The 23,597-nt window shown below is 39.6% G+C and overlaps 1 pseudogene; it reads left to right on the forward strand.

Annotated features, from left to right (window-relative positions):
- The first annotated feature begins 19,276 nt into the window (after positions 1-19,276).
- LOC103302343 (mitochondrial import receptor subunit TOM20 homolog) lies at positions 19,277-19,721 on the forward strand (annotated as a pseudogene).
- Positions 19,722-23,597: the final 3,876 nt, after the last annotated feature.

Here is a 23,597-nt window from a genome sequence, read left to right on the forward strand (position 1 = left end):
CTTCTGGCTGAGTGGCGCTCCCCCTGTGGGAGCACACTGACCACCAGGGGGCAGCTCCTGTGTTGAGCATCTGGCCCCTGGTGGTCAGTGCTTGTCATAGTGACCAGTCATTCTGCCGTTCAGTCAATTTGCATATTAACTTTTTATTATATAGGATAATATTCCATTGTATGCTCATATTACAATGTTTTATCCATTCATCAGTTGAACATTTGAGTTGTTTCCACTTCTTGGTTGTCATAGTTGTTTTTTTAAATAATTAAATCTTCTTTATATATTCTAGATATAAGTCTCTTATCAGATATATGATTTGCAAATATTTTCTCCCATTCTGTGGATTGCCTTTTTACTTTTTTGATGTTGTCCTTTTAAGTAAAAAAGTTTTAATTTTAATTATTTTCAGTTTATCTATATTTTCTATTTTTTTCTTTGTGGTTTTGTGTCATGTCTAAAAATCCATTGCCTAACCCAAGGTCACTAAGATTCATATATATGTTTTTCTTTTTCTAAGAGTTTTACACTTTCAGCTCTTGCATTTATATCTTTGGCCCATTTCTAGTAATTTATTTTTATATGGCATGAGGTAGGAATCCAACTTCATTTCTCTGCATGTGGATATACTGTTTATCCAGTACCATTTGTTGAGAAAACTCTTCTTTACCCATTAGAATTTCTTGGCAAGCTTATGAAAAATCAATTGACTATAAAAGTGAGTTTATTTCTGGACTCTTAATTCTATTTTATTATTCTTTATGCATATATCTATATATCTGTATATGTAGAAATATATATATATATATATATATATATATCTTCCAATCTATGAACAGAGATGTCTTTATGTCTTTTCATTTGTTTAGGGCAGTGATGGGCAACCTTTTGAGCTTGGCGTGTCAAACTTTGCCAAAAAACTGAGCATAACTCGGGTAGTGTGTCACTTTGAGGAAAAAACATTATTTTGCGATATTTATAGTTTAAATAACATAAATGTATAATTGTTATATATAATTGTATTTAATAAACCAAAAACTAAATATTTAACTTACCTGCTTAGTGACTTCTTTGTTCATCCGTCAGTCGGTTTCTTTTGTTGGTCTTGATGTTATTTAGCTTGTGTGGGGTGGCGTGAAATAAGATAAGTGAAGGGGAGGGGGAATTCTTTAACTAACCTGCCTATTAGTGACTTTTTTGTTGCTGAATTCCATTGGCTAAATCTTCAATTGAAGGTTGGTATTTTGTACACTTCAGGCCCAAGCAAGTGCTACTAACTTCATCTGTCAATCTGTTTCTTTTGTTGGTTTTGATATTATTTAACGCTGAGAATAAGGCCTCACAAAAGTATGTAGAGGGAAAAATTGCGAGTAAAGCCATTGCTATATTTTTCAGGGTGCTAAAAGTGTCTGGTAGTCGGTTCCAGGCACTCCAAATTTCCTGTTCGTAGTGGCACTCCTCTTGATTCTCCAAGTGGCACCTTTCCAGATTCTCAAGCTTTGACCTCAAGTCGACAAACACCTGAGCCCAGATACTATCTTGAAATTCTGCAAGTTGCATCTCCAAATCATCAATTTGCATCCATTGGAAACCATTTAATTCCAAACTACTGTAGACTACTACATCAGGATACTTAATTATTTTCATGGTCTGTTCTAGACTTCTAAATTGACTAAATCTATCACTAAACTGGTCAAGTAATGAGTCTAAAACATGCTGGTACTTCATATGCAAGCGTTCCATTCCATTTTGGACAGCTGCACTGGCCTTCTCAAAATACTTTGTTACTCGAGGAAAATACTTATAAGTTTTAGTTTCTACATCTCGCTTGAAAATTTTAACTTTACTTTCAAAAGCTTTTATGTATCCAAACATAACGTCAATACTTTTGCCAAAACCTTGTAACTTTAAGTTCAGTTCATTAATATGAGCAGAGAGATCTGTAAAAAACATCAGGTTGTTGACCCACTTATCATCATTAAGCTGAGGAAAGTTTCCCAGATCCTTATCGTCAAGAAATACCTTAATTTCTTCAAAGCACTCCACAAAGCGCTCAAGAACTTTGCCTCGGCTCAGCCATCTTACATTATTGTACATCAGCAGTCCACTGTAGGTGGAATCAACCTCCAGTAAAAGTGCCGAAAATTCTCGCTTGTGAAGGGGGCGAGCAGCTATTACATTAACTATTTTTGTAACAACTGACATTAAGTCGTTTAAGTTGGTGAATCCTGCCTTGGCACATAAAGCCTCCTGATGGATAATACAATGAAAAGGCACAATCGGATGTCCAATAGCTTCTGTAAACAATTTGACAAATCCGACATTTTTCCCCACCATATTTGGTGCCCCATCTGTCGTCACTGACACAACTTAGAGATATCAATGCTTAGGTCACGAAATGTTTGTATAACAGCCTTACATATTTTGCTTCCTGATTTACTTGTTGACACTGATACTAACTTCATCAACTCTTCTCTCATTGTGAGACCATCAGAATATCGACCAATAATGGCCAACTGAGCATGTGATGTGACATCAGTAGTTTCATCAAGAGAGATCGAAAAATATTTACACTTCCTTATGTCTCTCTTTAATTGATGTTGTACGTTTGTGTTCAGTCTCATTATTCGGTCTTTTATGATATTTCTACTGAGTGGTAACTCAGATATTCTCCTAATAATTGCATCTTTATTCTGCATATCATGAATTAGAACTGGTGCACATCTTAGGAGAGTTTCTTTAATAAATTCTCCCTCACTGAGTGTTTTTCCATGCTGAGCTATAGAGTGAGCAATGCTCAAACTTGCAGATGTTAAATTTGTAGAGCCTTTCATAAATTTAAGGATGGAATTAGATTGGCTCTTATAAAGGTGTAGCTGCCTGGAAATGTATTCCTTCCTTTCATCCTCACTTTTTTCAAAGAGCTGGGAATGATTAGTTTCAAAATATCTATTTATATTCCACATTCTGCTTACTACCGTTTCAGTACATAGAACGCAAAATGATCTGCCATTTTTTTTCTATAAAGCCATACATCTCGGTCCATGTCTCTTGAAAGGGTCGGCCACTGCTACTACCACTTCCTTTACTTAACCTTAGTTTTTTTTTTTTTTTTTTTGGGTTCTCCATCAGGGGGGCAGTGACAGAAGATAGAATTATAGATAGCTTGTTAGGCCTGCAGGCAATTAGGGGTTAGCTAGCCTAACTAACCACAAAATGGTGCATATAACTGTCTTTTAGGAAAGGGCAGGGTTAATAAGCAGAAATAGGGGTTAATAAGGGTGCACAACAGTAATAGTGGTGAAATGGAGTCTGCACTATGGAGCAAGATGGTGTTCCTTATGTGAATTAAAATGGCTGCCGCTATTTCTAATGGTGGGAAACGGCACCCATAGCACGCCACAAACCCTTGCCTTTTTCAGCCTCCCCCTCACTTATCTCAGTAATGATGGATTAGAAATCCATGACACCCCAGAACAGTAGATAATGGTGGCTGTGGTTAACTGTTATTTGGTTACTGGTAATGGCAGGGTCCCCAGAGATGCGTCCCCCACTGTGTTCCACTGCTCCCTGCTCTGCTGGCAGAAGTGAGGGCAAAGATCCCTGCTTAACTGGAAGTCCCAGAACTAGATGCTCTGTGCCGGACTTCTGTTGTTTTGGCCCACAGACCTCCGGCACAGAGTGTCTAATAGGGGCGGATGAAACATTTGCGACTAGAGTCTTGGAGTCAGGAGCAGCAAATGTTTCTTCCTCGGCATGCAGCTGCCTCTGCGGCCGTGTGTCATCAGAAATGTCTCCGCATGTCAGTGCTGACACGTGTGTCATAAGTTCGCCATCACTGGTTTAGGGTCAGGTCCCATTTATTTTTTTCATTTATTTAGATCTGCTTTAATTTTTTTCAATAATGCTTTGTGTTGTTCAGATGATAAGTTTTATACTATCCTGTTAAATTTATTAAGTATTTTATTATTGTATGCTATTGTAAATGAAATTGATTTCTTAATTTTAATTTGCATATTTCTACTGTGCAGAAATAAAATTTATATTTTGTACATCGATCTTTTATCTTAAAACCTTGCTCAACTTATTAGTTATGTTTTTTAGTGGATTCTTTAGGATTTTATAGATATAGATCATGACAACAGTGATTAGATTTCATTTTACTCTTTCCTTTCTAATTGGGATACTTTTCACTTCATTTTATTGCTTAATGGTTTTGACTAGAACTTCCAGTACAATGTTGAATAGAAATAGCATAGGCAGACATCCTTGTATTATTCATGATCTTATAGGGAAAGCTTTTAATTGTTCACCATTAAATATGATGCTAGCTGTGGGATTTTCATAAATACTCTTTACTAGGTTGAAGAAGTTCTTTCTATTCATGGATTGTTGAATGTATTGCAATGAAGGGGAGTTAAAGTTTGCCAAATGTTTTTTTTCTGTGCCTATTGAAATGAACATACAGTTTTGTCCTTTATTCTATCGAAGTGCTATATTACATTAATTGATTTTTGAATGTTATGCCAACTCTGCATTCTTGGAATAAGTCCCAATTGATCATGATGTATGGTTCAGTTTGGTAGCTGTGAGGGTTTATTTGTTTGTTTGTTTGTTTAAGATTTTTAAAAATCAAGTTGAGGAATTTCTTCTCTATTTCTAATTTTATGAAACTTTAAAAAAATCATGATGGGTGTTGGATTTTGTTAAATGATTTCCTTCATCAGGAAAATTATAACATAATTTTTACTTGTATAGGGCCTATTGATAATTTAGATTTTCAATGTAGCCTGTTGTATTTTCATTTGCATTCTGTTCTGTAGATTTAAACTCCTAATAGACTTGACATGTTTTCCATCTCAAGTGTCAGCAGGGCTGGACTCTTATCAGGAGATTCTATGGATAAATCTACTTCCAAAGCCATTTAGGTTTTTGGCAGAATTCAGTTCCGTGGGGGCATATGACTGAAGTCCCCATTTCCTTGCTGGTTGTCAGTCAGGGGTCACTCTCTGTTTCTTTAATCCACCTATAAACCTTCTTACATGACACCCTTCATCTCCAAAGTCAGTGACCTGCCAACCTGACATTTCAAATCCCTATGATTTCCTCTTCTGCTTAGTAGTCAGAGAAAATTCTGTTATTAAAAGTTCCCTGTGATTATATTAGACACACCCAGAAAATCTCCATATACTAGTAATGTAATGTAATCATTGGAGTGATTTGTCAGCATATTGATAAGTTCCACCCACACACAGAGGGGAAGGGATTATACAAAAGCAATGGTCATTGGGCATCATGTTTAGTATTTTGCCTACCACATTAATTAAGTTTAAAAAGTAAATTAATTTAGCCTGGCTGGTGTTGCTCAGTGGTTGAGTGTTGACCTATGAACCAGGAGGTCAGGGTTTGATTCTCAGGGCACATGCCTGGGTTACAGGCTTGATCCCCAGTAGGGGGCATGCAGGAAGCAGCTGGTCAATAATTCTCTCTCATTATTGATGTTTCTCTCTCCCTCTCTCTTTCTCTCTGAGGTCAATAATATATCTACATCTATATCTATATCTATATCTATCTATATCTATATCTATATCTAATCTGTTTCTATGTCTACTAGTATATCTATATCTATCTATATTAGTAAATGAATTTAAATAAAAATGTTGAGTAAATGATATGGCCAAAATTTGGAGGAGTGCATGGAAACAGTTTGGGACCCAGTGGAGTAGCTCATTTTCAGGTTCCTTCCATATTCTGTTCACTGTAAGGGACAGTGTATAAAAAATCAGAGGCCAGTGTCTTCATAACAAATGTCAAGGTCATGAAAGACAAGAAAGATTGTGGAACTATCTATACTAATAAAAGGGTAATATGCAAATTGGTCAGGATGCCCTCACAGTAACGACCAAACACCAAACAACTGAAAAGCAGGCTGTGTGGGACGACCAGGCCAACAGGGGGGTTAGTGAGGGACGACCAAATGACTGAACAGCAGGCTGCATGGGGTAACCAGGCCAGCAGGGAGGCAGTAAGGGGTGACCAGGTCTGCAGAGGGGGGCAATGAGTGGCAACCAGGCCAGCAGGGGAGGCAGTTGGGGGCAACCAGGCCAGTAGGGGGGCAGTGAGGGGCGACCAGGCCAACAGGGGGGGCAGTTGGGTGCAACAAGGCCAGCAGGGGGCAGTTGGGGGTGACCAGGCCAGCAGGGGGGCAGTTGGAGTCAACCAGGCCAGCAGAGGGTAAGTTGTGGGTGACCAGGCCTGCGGGGGGGGGCAGTTAGGGGTGATCAGGCTGGCAGCGGGGGGCAATTAGGGGTAGTCAGGCAGGCAGGCAGGTGAGCAGTTAGGAGCCAGCAGTCCTGGATTGTGAGAGGGATGTCCAACTGCTGGTTTAGGTCCGAATTTCATGCACCAGGTCTCTAGTTTAAAATTAAAGGATACTATAAGCACATGATAACCAAATTATTTAGGGATAAAGGACCATGTGTGCAACTTACTTTCAAATGGTTCAGAAAAAATAGTAGTGTACATATGCATATATAAATATGTACAGAAAAATATAAACCAAATGTAAAATGTTAACATTTCCAGGATCTGAGTGACGGGTATATGGAAATTATATATACTTTTATACTTCATATTAATAGAGCTTCAGATGAGGATCACAACTCTAGCTGACATCTTCATTTCAGTCTAGTGAGACCCTGAGCAGAAGATTCAGGCTTACTATGCCTGGACTTCTGACTCATGGGAATGGTGAGATAATAAATCTGTATGTGTGTGTTCTAAGTAAGATAAAAGGTCTATAAGAAATTAAGAAAATCACCACAGTTTGGTGCCTGACTAGATGTGGTCAGAGAGAGAAGTGTTGGGGATGGGTTCTGAAGTTAGGAGACTGAAAGTTGAGATAATACTGACAGAAAGAGGCAAATCTAGAGGGAGAATTTGTTAAAAAAAAAAACAAGTTTTAGGTATGTTAAGTTTGAGTGAATAGGAATGAGTGGAAAGGAACCATCCCATAAAGGAGTTTTTAAAGGATTGATACTTAATAGAAAGATAAAGGCTGGAACCAGAGTCATTGCAATGGTATTGGAGGCATCTGTTGTAAAGGGAAAAAAGAGGCTGAAAATAGAGGAATGTTTCTGGATCCACCATTGCACATTCAGCCAGTTAAGAGCATTTGCTCTGAAATCAGGTCTGGATTTAAAATCCTGGCTTTGCTCTTTCTATCTGTGTGAAATTAAACACGTTCCTCAATGTCGCTGAGCCTCAGTTTTTTTTCAGCTGTGAAATGGTGATACCAATCACACCTGACTTTCTGTGAGGACTGGATGAGATATCCATATAAAGTACTTAGTCCATTGCTTTGCACATAGTTGGAGCTGAAGAAATTGGAGATATGATTGTTATTGATTGATATTTTTTCATATGCTTGTCTGCATTAGGTAGCTTTCTCCAAAAATGCTCCATGAAGTTCAGGTCACTATATTTTGCTAGATGGAATTTGGTGATGGAGTTCAGGGCAGGTTGCCTCAAAATATGCCTTTTTGGCATATTGACTAAAGTTACTTGAGAAACATCCAGTAAAAGAACAGTCTGACCCTAGTTTGTCCTCCTGAAAGCAGGAAATAAATTTTCTGTGTGAAAATATTCTTCCTATATCAGGAGGATAGAGGACATTCTTATCATCAAAGAAAGGGAATTCATGGCCAAGAAAGCTGTATAAACAAACTATTTATTACGTCTTCATTAATTTGCTGCTTAAAGCAAACACCCTTTGTTTTGTCCAATCTTCACAAATAATTATTTCTTTGTCTATTTGGGTTACTTCCTTGAGCCTCACGTTTTGTTTTCCCTACATACAAAATTAAATTTGAATTTTTTTCTCCTGTTGCTCTGTCTTATGTCAATTTAATGTTTAGATCAGCCAAAAACAAAACAAAACAAAACCCCAACACCTAGAAAAGTAGAAGGTAGAGGAAAATGCTGTCTTTTTCTTATGAAGGGCAGGTTCAAAACCTGTCACTGAAAAAGGTGGACTCTTTTTCTCCTCTGAAAGTTTGAGCAAATTAAGAGGAAGGTGTAATAAGTTCTAGGAAGTGAGAGTCAGAGCTGGGTTTGATAGAGCAGAACACAGACTTACCTGGATCACCAGGAGCAATTCATTCCTCAGAAGTCTTCCCTCGGCTATCAAAGTAAAGAGATATTTGGCGGAGAAGGATAATATAATCTAGTGTGTAGGATGAGCACAGCATACAAGAGGACAACTTATATTTATGAAAGGTGCCTAGATCACCTGATGCATGTCTAGGGAGGAAATGGGTCCTAAATGAATGTGCCCAGCCCAGGAATGAAGAGATCTGGTTTCACCTACTGGCACTGATTCTTCCTATGGAAAATGCAGCTCTGGGCACTACACTTCTAGCTTAATTTCCCCCATCCCCCACTCCAACTGTAGCACTAATCAATCTATACTCTTCTGCTGCTAGATGTTAATGCAATCAAAGAGATCACAATGACCTTAAGATTTCCTGATTAATTCTTTTCCCCTCCTAGTCAGCAATTCTTTCTTTAATTTCTTAGTGCTTGGCTCATTTTCTCAGGTCATGTGGCTCTGCTGCATGCTCCAGGAACCTTCTTCCTATATTGGGGACAGTGTTTGGGTGATGTGATAGAGCTCTGAGCTGCTTGGCATTGGTGGATGGACTATTCCCTCAGAGAGAGAGGGGGGATGAATGATTGTGAGGTAACATGATCAAACTGAAAAACTAATTAAAGGCATATTCTCCAAAAAAAGAAGGTTTTTAGGTTTTGACAAAAAGCAATCTCAGAAAGGGACATCTGACTATATATGATTCCAGGTGGTGACTGGAAATATCAAGGGGCACATTGCATAAAGTATATGATTGGCTAACCACTATGCTGAACACCTGAAACTAATGGAAAATGATATTAAATGTAAACTGTAATTGAAAAAATTTGCTGGGAAATAACTTAGTAAAAATATTGTCTTAAAAAAGAGAAAGGGACATTTGGGAATTTGGAAATGGTGAGAGAGAGGAGAGAGAGAGAGAGAGAGAGAGAGAGAGAGAGAGAGAGAGAGAGAGAGAGAATGAATGATTGTGAGGTAACAGGATCAAACTGAAAAACTAAAATCATTATTTCATCTCAGCATTATTTCATCTCAGGTCAAAGGAGGCACAGAAGAAAAAGCCTGTTGAGGCAAAGATAAGTATCAGGGATTACAAATATTTCAGAGGCCACTTGTGCTTGAGATCCTCAGTGAGAAGGAGCTTAAGATACAGAGCCTAATAGATCTGTGGTTTAGGTGGGCAGTTGGAGTTGATGCAAACAGCCCAAAGCAGGACTTGTGATTTTTCTCCTGCAGTGTTCCTCCTTCCATCAATCTTACTTAGTAAAGGGCACTATCACTCACCTGAGTGCTTAAGTCAAACTCATAGTTATTATCCTGAGTTTCTCTTGGTCCCTTACATCATATCCCAGCCACCAGCAAATTCTAATGACCTACCTTCAAAATATATCCTGAATTTTCCCACTTCTCACCACCTCCTCAACTATTACCTATTTGAGCTACCATTATCTCTTTTTTGGATCACTTCAACAGCCTCCTAACTGGTCTACTTGCTTTGCCTCTTGGCAGCTAGGGCTACTGTGCTTGGATGTTCAGGTTGTATACTACACAAAGATACCATAGCTTTAGGTGTGCCATTTTTATCACAGACACATACTAACTTACATAAAAGTGTGCAGATATGTTCAGGCATTCTGTATTTCATGACTCCATGTCTGAGACCTGAGGAAGAGAGCCTGCTCCTTCATAAACCTGTACCAGTATACATGATCTTGTACAGACTCTGGAGAGCACAGTTGCACACATATGCACCCACATAAATGCATACATTTAGTGGCACAAATGAGTGGGCTCTGTCTCACCAAGACCTGGGTGTCCCTGAATTCACTTCTCTCACTCACCACCCATTGCTCTCACAGTCTAAAGTCCTGTCCTTCCCACCCACAATTGCCTTATCTGGGGGCCGGGGGGTGTGGAGCAATGGGGTAAAAAGTGCTGTTGATGGTACACATAGTCAAGTAACAAGAAATCTTTAAGTGTGAGGAACTCAGTACACACAGCCAAGGCTTCTGCCTACCAGGACTCTAGCAAACTCCCTTGGGCAGGATTTAAAGTTGTTTAGTTATATTTTAGAAGACTAAGCTATTTTTGTTAGTTTTTAAGTTAAGGAAAGAGTATCTTTTTGTAATCCACTCAAAGACAGTGTATCAGATAGCAGTGGCCCTGCCCCCAACAATCTTAGCTCCATACAATGGTCAGCAAGAACTATCAAATATTTGAGTATACAGAGGTGAGCAAAATTAGGCTTATAGTTGTGACCACATGAAACACAGAGTTAATAAAACTATTGTAATAATCATAACCTGCATGTCTTTTTCAATATGAATAACTGTAAACCTACTTTTGCCTATACCCCCCCACACACCTGTATTAATCCTTTGCTTAAAGCCTTCCATTTACTTCCCAATGGTCTTAGGATGAAGACAAAACTCCTTACCTGGCCTGACTTCCTTTGGAACCTCATCTCATAACACCCTCCTATGTGCTCCTCCCCAAACTCCAGCCACACTTTCTCTCCTCAAGCTCCTCATTCATGGAATTTCTTGCCTATCTGTATCCATCAGCACCTTCTACTGCACTAACTTTATTAAGTAGGAACTTTGTCTTGTTCACTATCTATCATCTCTTCATCACCTAGTGCAGTGCCTGCCATGTAATAGGTGGTCAATAAATGTTTGCTGAGTCAATAAATAAATGAACAGAAAAAAAATGAGCAATGTGGACCCACCTGAAAAGCTCTAAGACTAATCTCTCTTCAGCCTCCTCTATAGTGTTCTTTCAGATCCTCTGGTGCAGTGGTCGGCAAACTCATTAGTCAACAGAGCCAAATATCAACAATACAACGATTGAAATTTCTTTTGAGAGCCAAATTTTTTAAACTTAAACTTCTTCTAACGCCACTTCTTCAAAATAGACTCGTCCAGGCTGTGGTATTTTGTGGAAGAGCCACACTCAAGGGGCCAAAGAGCCGCATGTGGCTCACGAGCCACAGTTTGCCGACTACGGGTCTGGTGAAACGAGATGGCCAGAAAAATGCAGGGTATAAACATCAGTAAGCTGAAAGACCTGTTGGGCCAGCTAGAATAATAGTAAGCATAATCAACAGTTATTGAGATGTTAGAATGTCCTGGGCATTGCTCTAGTCACTTTACTCCTTTCATCTCCACAGTCACCTTGTAAACTTTATATAGCCTTAGTTTTATTCCCATTTGACTATGAGCAAACAGACACAAGAGATTTAGTACACTTGGATTCAAAAGCAGGCAGTTTGACTCTTCTGTGCTGCGCAAGAGTGAGAACACTCCCATTTCCTCTGGTTTCTTTATTCTTCTTTGAAATGCCCTGGGAGTGGTTCCCTTGTGCAACCTCATTTCCTTGAACCCAGTCCTGGAAATCAGATAGAAGAGGGGCACGTGTTATGTTGGCAAGCAGCAGTGAGTGTGGGGAAGGAACCATCTTGGTGTTTGACAAGACATATTAAACAGCTGAGGTATTTTGTACTTTCTTGATATTGAAATCTAAAAAACCATCAAATCCTAAGCCAGTCTCACCAAACTGGAAGGGAGTTGCAGTCACAAAGCAAATTTAACATCTCTTCCAATAGTTCTTACATCAAATTGAGTGCTTCCACTGAGGTGGGAATGGTATTAACTTGAAGCTCTATGGGGCTAAAACCTCTGCTATTACAGGGTTGGGTTGCATCTGCCACTTTCACATGGGAAGAGAAATTGGAACGGGGAAGAAGTGCTGTCTAGGCTGTGCTTTGCTTCCCTGACTATGCTAAAGAGAATGAAAGATAAAGCATGAGAGGAAAAAGGCAGAGTAATCCTCATCATTAAAATATTAGCATGCTCATGGCATAATATAATTTTCCCTTTATCCCACTCTTTTGATCCCTTTTAACAAAAAATGACTATTAAAATACAATTTAAAGTTAACTTGCCTCTTCATGCTCAGAGTCTGAACACAAATTTGTGGGCTCTATGTGGGGCTTTCCCATATATTTTATCAGAATCCTAGAACCAGAGAAAGAACCTAACAGACCATTTGGTTCAACCCATCCTATCTAATAAAAGAGTAATATGCAAATGAACCATCATTCTGCTACACCCACAAGCCACACCCACCAGCCAAACAGGAGCGAGTATGCAAATTAACCCAACCAAGATGGCTGTGGCCACAGAGCGAGCAGGAAGCTTGGGTTTCCCCGGAAATGGAGGAAGCCAAGCTTTCTGCACACCCTGGCTGGCCCAGGCCTCCACTCAAGGTTACAAAGTTTCAATTACAGAAGATAAATAAATCCCAATAAAAATGGTGGCAGCCATGGAGCTGTAGAGAGCAGGAGGCTTGGGTTGCCCCCGGCAATGGAGGAAGCCAAGCTCCCGCAGCCCTGGCCTGCCTTGGCCTCTGCTACAAAGTTTCAATTATAGAAGATAAATAAATCCCAGATACCAGGGCCTCTGCTTGGGTTGCCGTGAGGGGCGTGGCCAACTTGCAAACCACCACAGGCCCCTCGCCCAGGCCACCCCACGCCCTAAGGGAACCCCCACCCTGATCCGGGACACCCTTCAGGGAAAACCAGCTGGCCCCCACCCGTGCACCAGGCCTCTATCCTATCTAATAAAAGAGTGATATGCAAATTGACCATCACTCCAACACACAAGATGCCTGCCCCAATGTGGTCAAAGATGGCTGCCCCAATGTGGTCAAAGATGGCTGCCCCCATGTGGACACAATATGGCCACCACAAGATGGCCAGCAGGGGAAGGCAGTTGGGAGGGATCAGGCCTGCAAGGGAGGGCAGTTGTAGGTGATCAGGCCAGCAGGGGAGGGCAGTTGGGAGGGACCAGGCCTGCAAGGGAGGGCAGTTAGGGGCAATCAAGACTGCAGGGGAGGGCAGTTAGGGGCAAACAGGCTGGCAGGGGAGCAGTTAGGCATCAATCAGACTGTCAGGGGAGTGGTTAGGGGGGATCAGGCTGGCAGGCAGAAGCGGTTAGGGACAATCAGGAAGGCAGGCAGGCGAGCAGTTGGGAGCCAGCAGTCCTGGATTGTGAGAGGGATTTCTGACTTCCCATTTAGGCCCAATCCTACTGGAATCCAGCTTAAACGGGCAGTCGGACATCCCTCGAGGGGTCCCAGATTGGAGAGAGTGCAGGCTGGGCTGAGGGACACACACCCCCATGTACGAATTTCGTGCACCGGGCCTCTAGTTTACTTTATAAATGAGAACACTGAGGCCAAGAGAAGAGTATTGATGGAATTACCTGCACTGTGAAGGGAAAGGAGTGAAGAATGTTAGAATCGATACAGTGTTTGATAAATAACTAGTCACGTGTCACATAAATATATACACATTGCAAACAATACCCCTCTCTGTGGCAGATGGAAGACCTCAGGGGAGGAAGCTAAATGGGGGTCATTCATCCCTCCAGTCCCTTTCTGTTATTTCAAAGATTAGTCCAATCCACCACATAGGTTTTATGTGGGCTCTCAACATTTTGTTCCACAGAGACTTCCAAACATTGCTTCATTAGAGGCTTGTGGCATTTAATCTCTGTGGGAGGGATGGGGCCTTTTCCTCTTTATGGAATCCATTATTTTTCTTCGAAGCACAGTGCAGAGATTTTTGCAAATTGCAGGGCAAAAATAGAAACATAACCAATCCTTAGCACAGCCCTGAGTAGAAGGTTCAGGGCAACCTGTCTTTCCGCAATGTGTTTATGGAGCATGCTCATTTCAGAACTAGATGGTAAACCTTTCAGGGAGGGAGGCAGAAAGCAAGCCATCTCCTCCTCTTCTCCCTTAAAGGAAAATAGACTTGAAATTGGATGGAACTTGGAACTCTGGAGAAAAACAGCCCAAGTGCATTAGTAGACGCTGCCTGAGGGAATCTGAGTGGTGGAGCTTGGCTGTGAACCTGCTGTAAGCCACTTCCCCTATTTGGGTTTCTAGTTTTTATCTGTCTCTCCTGCCTCACAGGGTAGCTGGAAGGTATAAATGTTAGGAAAATAGATACACATATGCTTTGGAAATACTTAAACTCAATTTAAGGGCAAAGTATTATTGTTATTTTATCCCTGCTCCTTACCTCTGGTGGTTGGACCATCTTGGTGCCTAACCCAGAATTTGAATTGGTATAGAACATTCCAGGAAGGTTTACATAGGTTCTATAGAACTACAGAGGGGAGAGGGTGAGAGAGGTCTGTAAAGGTAGGAACAGACTCCTCATCAATCACAGCCCCACCAGTTTCCTAACTTCTCTGTATATGTCTTCCAGCAGCTTGTCAAATTTCTCTGAGCCTCACTTTATTCATCTATAAAGTGGGATTGTTGTGAGGATTTAAGTGAGAATAGAAAGGAATGCTGTCATGGCAGCAGTGCTAATGAAGTAGGCAAGTGACAATAATAATTTTTAAAAATATATTTTTATTAATTTCAGAGAGGAAGGGAGAGGGGAGAAAGCAATAGAAACATCAGTGATGAAAGAGAATCATTGATTGGCTTGCCTCCTGCACGTCTTCTACTGGGAATCGAGCCCGCAACCCAGGCATGTGCCCTTGGTCGGAATCAAACCCAGGACCCTTCAATCTGCAGATCTACACTCTATCCAATGAGCCAAACCACCTAGAGCATTGATTATTTATTTAATTATTTCTGTGCATTGAAGAAAACTGTGATTCCTTTATGGCAGTGCATGGCTAGTTATTGGCAAAAAATAATATAGATTCTTGGGCCTCACCACAGAGAAATTCTGATTAAGGACTCCAAGGGATTCTGATCTGGAGCCGGATTTGGGAACCATTGGTCTAGAGCAGTTTTTCAAACTGCCAATTAATACCTACTGCTTGGGAAATCAATTTATTGCAGTGATTTTCAACTGGTGTGCTGCAAGAATTTTTAAATCAGGTAATACCTGACTATTCAGTCAGGGGCACTGACCTCTTTTGCCTTAGATTGTCAAATAAAAATATGACAACAGCTAACACAACAATAGCCGTTCAGTGTGAATGAATCAAAATTATACCTATCTTTTTATGTGCCACAGAATTTTAGTAATTAGTTTATGTGTGACATTTCATGAAAAAGGTTTCAAATTACTGATTTAGTGGGTAGTGACCAGCAGTAAAAAAGACAATAAAAGAGTGGAATAGGAAAAAAACAGTGCATTGCACACAGTAAGGGTAAATATTGCTCTATGAATGTCAAGTTTATTTCTAAGTGTAGGTCATGATGGAAAATGTTTGAAATACACTGGAGAATACTATATTCCATTTGGAGACATTAGTATCCAGAGAAATAATATGTCAAGTCTTAGATCAGATAAGAAGAAATGACCAGCAAGAGAATGGATATGATCCATTTCTCTTGTCTCCCCATCTGTCTCATGCTATGCTTGGGTCAACAGAGTTGTTTCTTCTCTAATTATAATGAGTTTTAACATTGTGCAATGGCCCTGGCCTGAGATGTAAGGTCAAGTTGGGAGTATTTCTACAGGTACCAGGCTAATTGTATTGACCCTATTAGGCAAAAAATGAGTCGGGTTTATTGTGGTATTTAGTTACTCTTGGTTAGCAAGTGCTTTGTATACACATTTCACTGTTCTTCTCTGAGACTTTGCTACTTATTTTACCATTTGAGACCCTTTTCCTGCTTTTGTGAAATAAAATAATAAACTTAAAATTCTGTTTCAATGCACATCAGTATCTTTTTCCTCTTCACTTGGTATATTGAGGATATTAGCACCCCAAACTTTTCACCCATGTGCTCCATCTGAAGGGAGCAGGCATTACTTGGTTCCAGTTCATGTGTTCCTGTGGGATGAGGTCACCTTGTCAGCAAGGCCTTGTCAACCAGCCTCTGTAAACTATAGTTGCCCCTTAGAATCCATGGGGGATGGTTCCATGATCCCCTATGGATACAAAAATCTGTGGATGCTCAAGTTCCTTATGTAAAATGATGTAGCATTTGCATATAACCTGCACACATTCTCCCGTATGCTTTATTTTTTTAAACAAGGTCAGTTTTTTATTAAGGTATTATATGTGTGCATATCTTACCATTGCCCCCCCACCCCACTCCTATATATGCCCTCACCCTCCCGAGTTTTGCATCCATTGGTTATGCTTATATGCATGCATAAAAGTCCTTCGGTTCATCTCTGTCACCTGGGCAACCCAGAATGATTATATGCATTCTATAGTAAAACACTTTTGAGATTTGAAAGCAAGTGGGTATCTTATATGTCCCCTGACAATTCTCTTTTTCAGGGCACATGTCTCTGGTACCTTCCAGAGACGCTCCTGTTATGAGGTGGTTTTGCATCCCCTCGTCAATCTTGTGGCCCTCCTCTGGATATGTTCCACTTTCTCAGTGGCCCTCCTAAAATGTGGTGCCTAGAATTAAATAAGAGACTCCAGGAGGGAACAGCACAGATTGCAGTGTGAAAATTGTATTGTGGGATCTAGAAACCATACTTTGATTAATACAACTGAAAATTATGCTCTGTTTTGAGCAGCTGAATAATCTAGCTACATTAAACTTCTGGCTCAACTTATGCCTTTGGGTAATCTCAGACCCCTACATCTTTTTTGGTTTGTTTGTTTGTTTGTTATTATGTAAGCTGCCACCAAGCCATGCTTACCTTATTCTGGTCTTACAAATACAGACTTTTAAAATTTTAATTGAGATTGTGTTTTCTTTATCTTATAAATTTCACCTTATTTTTTTAAAAATTTTAGACCACTATTCCAGTCCATCTGAACTCATTTTGAATCTCAATTTTGTTCTTCAATATATGTGTTATCCCTGCCAGCTTTGAATCATTTTCAGACGTGGTAAGTACATTTTATGTGTCATTTAAGTTATTAATAAAAGTGGAAAATCCCTGTGGCCTTTCTCTGGAGAATTTTATGCTGGTTGCCACCTATATTTTGAGTAAAATTATTTAATAAAATGCTAATCTATTTGACTTGTGTTATGCTGAATATGTTGCTGTCTTATCGTAGTTCATTTGTGAGAAAGTCATAGGAAACAATTTTAGATGCACTGCTGAATCCAAGATATGTTATGTTTATAAAAGACAGGCTAGATAAAGGATAATCTAAGATGGAGCCTTTTGTTTTGCAAAATGGAAACTATTATAGTTTTTCCAATTATAAAAGTAATATTGGCTTGTTGTAAAGGTCAACAGAATGCAAAAGTATACAAATTAGAAAGTGCAAGTTCCTGTGTAATTCTACGCCTACAACATACCAGATAACTGTGGTTAACAGTTTTGTGCAAATAAATATGAGTCTGTGACTTAAATGGAATCATACTATAGAGACTGTTTTGCAACCTGCTTTTTTCACTTATAATCTTTTGGAAACATCTTTCCTTGTCAGAACATATAGTTCTACCTCATCCTTTTAAACAAAAACATAGTGTTCTTTTTTGTGGTTGTTTTCTAATTTATCTAATTAATCCATATTGATGGTTATTTAGATCATTGGCGAATTTTTGCTGTTACAAGCAGTGTTTCATGATTACCTTTCTTTGTTGGCTTGATGAGATGTTGTGCAGGGTGCTGGTTGCTGGTTCTTCTGGATTATTTGTTCTTTTCAAATCTTGTAAATGTTCTAAATGCTCAAGGACTGCTTCCACTGAAGAAAACTAAAAGAGGGGCCTGCCAACTCCCTACTCATCATGGTTTGAGTTTTAAAAATCTATAACCTTGTCATCCCCTGAAGTGGAATTAAGGCTATTTGAGTTTCTGGGGGCCTTAGGAGGACCAAGGCACCTCAATATCAAGCCCTGAGTGACAAAATAATCTTGATGGTAGGCTCAGCCCCTGGCTGGCACAGGTAAGGTGATTAAGAGCAAAGAGGGGAAGGAGAACAGCCTCAGCTCTTACATGTGGAGCCACTTGGTGGGCCCTGAATAGGCCTCTCCTTCCTCATCTTTACTCCTTTCTTCCTTCTTTGTGGTTTCCTCCCTGCACACATGCACCTCCCAGAACAAGGTAAGACCTGTCTGCTCTGAACTCCCACAATACTTTAAGAGTCTGGGTTTGAGAGTCAAACTTGAATATCAGAGCTGCACCTACCCAGGTCTGTGATCTTGGATAAGACACCTATCCTTTTTTTGGCCAAATTATTCTCATCTGTAGACTGAAGATTTACCTATATAAAATATTTCAAAACACCTAACCCAGTGACTGGCTGATATGAAGCACTTATTTCACGTTAGCTGCTATTATCACCGTCATTATCATGATTATCATGGGCGATCATATTATCTACTCCATAAAATTTGGAAGATTAAATGAGAACATATGTCAAACACCCAAACGCAGTGCTCAGCATAAATTGAGTGCTAAATAAATTATAGAAATTGTTGATTGTATTTATATCTCCCTTAATATACTTACCTAATTCTCTATTGTGTTAGTTCTATTTGTGTTCATGTCTTGATCTCTTCCTCTAATTTACTAGTATAAACTCTCTCTAGAGCACAGAGTTCCTCTCTCCTTCTCTCCCTCTCCCTCTTCACACTAGTAAACATAAAAGACCCAGTGCTGTGGATTAGTTAGGCTCTTTAAAATTTAGTAAGCCCCTTCATCATTGTACTATTTTCTAGTTAGCATCTCTCCTATTAACCCATTAACTCTGGGATGGGGAATGTCTGGTCTAAGGCACACAGAATCATTTGGTCTGGCCCTGCCAAGACATTAGGGATGAGTTAATTAAATGTTTGACCAAATATAGCAGGCTAATTTTTAAGTTGATGATTTTGTATAGCCTGTGAATGATGTTATAAATATCCAATTGGCCCTTGGTAGAAAAAAAAGGTTCCCCACCCCTGCAACTGATCAACTGGGCCATTTATCCCTAGGGCAAGTAATGGCATATGCATTCCAACCACTGATCCACTGATCACAGAATTAGCAATATACAGAATCTTAGCTTGGAAAGTTTTCCATTAAACAATGGCCTTGATAGTGTGTTTATATGAGCAGAATGGATTTTCGGGCCTTCAGCCTTTACCGTTCCCTCACTGCAGATGTCAGTTTGAGTGGCGTTATCAGCTCTGAGGGTTAGTGACAAATGGCTTCTTCTCTGGCCCCCTCAGCCTCTGACCCCTCTCAGTGGTTGAGAAAGGATGGTGGGCCTGAACAGTACCATCGCCGTACGTGTGCAGTTCCTTCTTCATCAGGTATTGCATTTACTTTGACCACAAGAGACAGAATGACCCCAACTTCAAGAACAGGCTCAGAGAACAAAGAAAGAAACAAAAGCTTGCCAAGGAGAGAGCTGGACTTTCCAAGTTACCTGACCTTAAAAATGCTGAGGCTGTTCAGAAATTCTCCCTTGAAGAAATACAGCTGGATGAAGAGTTACTAGCCCAAGGTGAATATGAAAAGGGTGTAGATCATCTTACCAATTCAATTGTGGTGTGTACACAGCCACAGCAGTTACTGCAAGTGTTACAGCAAACACCTCTACCACCAGTGTACCAGATGCTTCTGACTAAGCTTCCAATAATTAGTCTAATTAGTCGGAGAATTATAAGTGCTCAGAGCTTGGTTGAAGATGATGTGGAATGAGAAACAAATGTCAACATAATAATCTCAATTAAAAATATTTTAAAAATCTTGACTTGGAAGATGAACAGCTCTGGGGGAATAAGGGCAAATACGTTCGCTGTGGACTGTCCTACACTGAAATCTACCAAATTTAATTTTTACTTCGTGTAGATCTATTTGTTTTGTTTTTATTTTTCCCAGTGAAGAGTGTATTTATAGAGAGCTTTTCATTATATAAATACACTATGACTTACCAAAATATCATGGATTTTGTTTATTCCTAAAACGTGCAATTAAAATGGACACATATTATCATATTATGCACATAGAAAATACATAGAAAATATCTAGTGCTCAGTTTAGAAAAGCAAAAAAAGTAGGGGAAGGTTGAAGAATACACATTTTTAAAACTAGTACATTTTGCTGTACATAAGAAAATTTGATTGAAATGTGATTTTGTCTATCAAAACTGGGTATTAAAATCTTTGAGATTAAAAAAAAAAAGAATGGATTTTTGTACCACTCTCAGGATTCTGCTATCTAAATGGAGTGACATTAGGCAGTAGCCTAATTCAGGGCACCATCAAGTCCCTTTTAAACTACCACAACAGCTTCTTAAGTGTTTCCCAGCTTTCACTAATTTCATCCACACAGCAGCTAGAGCAATCTTTAGAAAATAGTAAGTCAGATCAAAGCATTCCCTCCTCAGAACCTTACAATGGCCCCTATCTCATGTCTAAAGTCCAATTTACTTCCTATGGTATACAAGGCTCTGCATAATCTGGCCCTTGAGTATTTACAGTATTAACCTCCATCTTGTTTCATTCTTTCCCTTGCCCATTCTGTACCACCTGTACCAGCCTTCTGTTGTGAGAACACACCAAGCTCATTCCTGCTTCAGTACCTTCATTCTGCCTCTCACCAGGAATTAAAACTGAACCATGGCCCAAATTCCCCATGCTTCCTTTTGTCCTTCATATTTCCATTTAACTTATCTCATAATGGTATTATTCATTTAAGCCTTCCCTGCATATCCTATCTGAAGCAGGTTCCTCGCCCCCCATACCCTCAAACTCATTGGTTCTCAGGCTTTACTTCATATTAAGAATTATGTAGAAAGATTTTGTTATAAGCATTACCAGGTCCCTTTTATATCATGCAAATCAGAATCTTTGAGATGAGGCCCAGATTATCTGTATTTATAAATGCTCCTCCAGTAATTTTAATGTGTAGCCATGGTTGACAGCATCTGTTATCAGCTTGATTGTTTCCTTCATAGCTACAATTATTTTTCTTATTTCATTAATTTGTTCAATAAGTATTTGTTGAACCTCTACCATGTGCCAGACACTCCTTGAAACCTAAACACAGGGATTAAAATATGCACATAATAAACACAACTACTAAATTTTATGAAACTTTCATTCTAGTTGGGAAGAAAGAAAATAAAAAAATATATACACACACACACACACACACACACACACACACACACACACACACAAACACATAACCCAAGTGGCCAGATTATTATGATCTCTGAACACATAATAATCTGGCCACTCAGTGTATATTCTATATAATAAAAGGCTAATATGCAAATTGCCCCCTCGAACAGGAGTTCAACCAGTAGGCAGGCTGGCCAACCGCCCATTTCTCTCCCCCTGGCCAGGCTAGCCGGACCCCACCCATGCATGAATTCATGAACCGGGCCTCTAATATATATATATATATATATATATATATATATATATATATATATATATATATATATATACTGAGTGGCCAGATTATTATGCATTCAGAGATCATAATAATCTGGCCACTCAGTGTATATTAAAGCCCTAACCTCCAAGGTGATGATATTTGGAGATGGAGTCTTTGGGAGGTAATTAGGATTAAATGAGGGCATGAGGGTAAGTCTCTGGTCTGATGGGATTAATGAGTGCCCTTATAAGAAGAGATACTAGAAAGCCCCCTTTCTCTTCTTCATTTCATTCTGCCCATTCCTATACTCAAGAAAAAGTCATATGACCACACAGCAGAATGGTAGCCACCTACATGCAAGAGAAAAGGCCTTATAGTGAAACTTACCTTGCTGGCACCTTGACCGTGGACTTTCCAGCTCCTAGAACTGTCAGAAATAAATTTCGGTTGTTTAAGCCACCCAATGTATGATGGTATTTTGTTATCGCAACCTGAAGAGATGTAAGACATACAGTATATTAGATAATGATAGGTGCCAAGGAGAAAAATAAAGCATAAATGGAGATATGATGTTTTGGTAGGGAGGGAGCGAAGTCTTAGAGTTGTCTGGGAAGGTGAATCTTGAGTAAAGACATAAAGGAAGTAAGAGATCTAGATCCGCAACCGTCTGGATGTACAACATTTAAGGAAGAGAATAGTCCATGAAAAGGTGCTAGGCTGAATCATACCTGTTGTGTTTGAGGAATAGCAAGGGGACTAATGTGAGTGGGGAGTTGAGAACAAAGTGAAGAGTGGTAGGAGATAAATTCAGACAAGTAATGGGGGGTCAGGTAATGTGGAGACTTAAAGGCTATTGTTGGAGCTTTGGCTTTTATGCTGAGTAAAAAGGGGCATCACTGAAGAATTTCTAGGAGAGAATAACATAATCTGACTTAGATTTTAATATGCTCACTCTATATCTAACATGTGAGAATAAATTGAAGGGGGAAATGGTGGAAGCAACAGAACCATCTAGGAGACTATTTCAATAATCCACGTGAGAGATGATGGTGGCTTGGAGAAGGGTGGTAGAAATGACAGTGATATGATAATGAATAAGGAATGGTCAGAATCTGTATGTATTTTGAGAGATGGAGTATATAGGATTAGTTGACAGACTGTGCTGGACATGAGACAAAGTGCAGTCAAGGATGACACCATGATTTTTGGCTTGAGCATCTAGAAGAATGAAGTTGCCATTTAATTTATATGGAAAGAACTGTGGGAAAAGAAGATTTTAGAGGGAAATACCAAGGGCTTAGCTTTGAATTTGATTAAGTTTTAAATGCCTGTTAAGCATTCAACTGAAAATGTCAAGTAGAGAAGTGGATATAGAAACCTGAAGTTCATAGGAGAGGTCTGGCCTGGAGGTAGAACTTGGGGAGCCATGAGACTGGCTGGAACACCTAGAGTGTGAGTTCAGGTGAAAAAGAATAGAGGTCCATGGACTGAGTCCTAAAGCACTCCAAAGTTAGGGATTGATTTGACAAGCAACATGCAAAGCAGACTGAGAAGCAACAGCCAGAGAAAATAAAGAAAGTCAATGGCATGTGGTTTCTTTGAAGCCAAGAGAAGAAAGTGATTAAAGGAAGAGTGGTCACTTAGGTCAAACACTGTAGAGAACTCAAGTAAGATGAGAACGGAGAAAGGACCATTGGCTTTTGAAACATGTAGGTGGCTGGTGATCTTGATCAGCACAGTGATTAGAGTGAGTTCAAGAGACTACAGAAGGAGATACTTTGAATATAAACAGCTGTATCAAGGTGTTAGTACAAAGAGGAGGAAGGTAATGGGGCAGGAACAGTATCTGGAGGGGTAATCAGGGTTGAGAGAGAATTTTATTAATTTTTTGGATGCAAGAAGTAATATTGTTTTTGTTGTTCATCCTCACCAGAGGCTATTTTTTTCCATTCATTTTTTTTTCAATTTTTTTATTAAGGTATTATATGTGTACATTCCTTACCATTGCCCCCCCCCCCCCCCACTCCCATATATGCCCTCACCCCCCAGAGTTTTGTGTCCATTGGTTATGTTTATATGCATGCATACAAGTCCTTTGGTTGATCTCTTATCTTCCCCACCTCTCCCTAACCTTCCTGCTGTAATTTGACATTCTGTTTGATGCTTTACTGCCTCTGTATCTATCTTTTT

This window comes from Eptesicus fuscus, chromosome 1 (assembly GCF_027574615.1).
Source record: "Eptesicus fuscus isolate TK198812 chromosome 1, DD_ASM_mEF_20220401, whole genome shotgun sequence".
Taxonomy (NCBI): domain Eukaryota; kingdom Metazoa; phylum Chordata; class Mammalia; order Chiroptera; family Vespertilionidae; genus Eptesicus; species Eptesicus fuscus.